General features: G+C 33.0%; 1 protein-coding gene across 1 annotated transcript in view; it reads right to left on the reverse strand.

Moving 5' to 3' along the window:
* The window catches only part of LOC119585667 (prolyl 4-hydroxylase subunit alpha-2-like), a 19448-nt gene that overhangs the window by 8871 nt on the left and 9713 nt on the right, over positions 1-864 (reverse strand). The gene's annotated exons all lie outside the window — the stretch shown is intronic.

The raw sequence follows: 864 nt of genomic DNA on the forward strand, positions 1-864 counted from the left end.
CAAGTGTGAGAAATGAATTTAAGGATAGAGAGAAGAGAGGGAAAGGGGAAGCGAAAGGTAGGAGGAGGAACGTAAAAGTGTGAGACAGGAGGACCTCTCTTCTCCGTGGAATTCCCATTAGTCCCGACACTAATTATATAATATTTAAGAGAGGGAGAAGACATATTAGGAAAGGTGTGGAACAAAATGGTTTGCATGAATTAATTGGTACAAGATGAAGAGGGATTATTATTAAAGGAGTGTAGCGGAATATGATATGATAACAAGGAGAGGAAAAAAATGAATATATTATTAATGGAAGTTCAAGGATATAATAGGAATAAGCTGCTGCATCTCTAATAACACTACTCCTTGCTATCATATATAGTTTTATTTCTATTAATTCGCTTATTCATTTCATCACACAACTTTTCCATGTGTATCTCTTCTTATATTCACTAGAGTGTTTATAACATTAGCGCTATGTACAAATCAGTTTTTTATTAATACACTCTGATAACAAATTTTCCTTTACACTTCGCAGCTGTATGCGTTGAGTCTACAAGCACTAACAGCTGCGAATGTAAAGTGAAATGTTATCAAGTGAATTATACTAAAAACGAATTGTACATAGCGACTACATGTTATTAAACACTCTAGGATATATGAGAGATACAATGGAAGTCTGTATTATGAAATGGAATAAAACGAATAATAGAAAAACTATTATGATAGCACAGGAGTATGTTATAGAGACGCAGTAAGAAAAACGAAAACACATGAAACGAGTCAACGAATGAAAATAGCAAGTACGTGAAATAAAGATGTGGAAGATATGAAATTCATCGATAAGTGTAAAAGAAATAAGAATATTGTAAAACTAGG

This window comes from Penaeus monodon, chromosome 20, assembly GCF_015228065.2.
Source record: "Penaeus monodon isolate SGIC_2016 chromosome 20, NSTDA_Pmon_1, whole genome shotgun sequence".
Lineage (NCBI taxonomy): Eukaryota > Metazoa > Arthropoda > Malacostraca > Decapoda > Penaeidae > Penaeus > Penaeus monodon.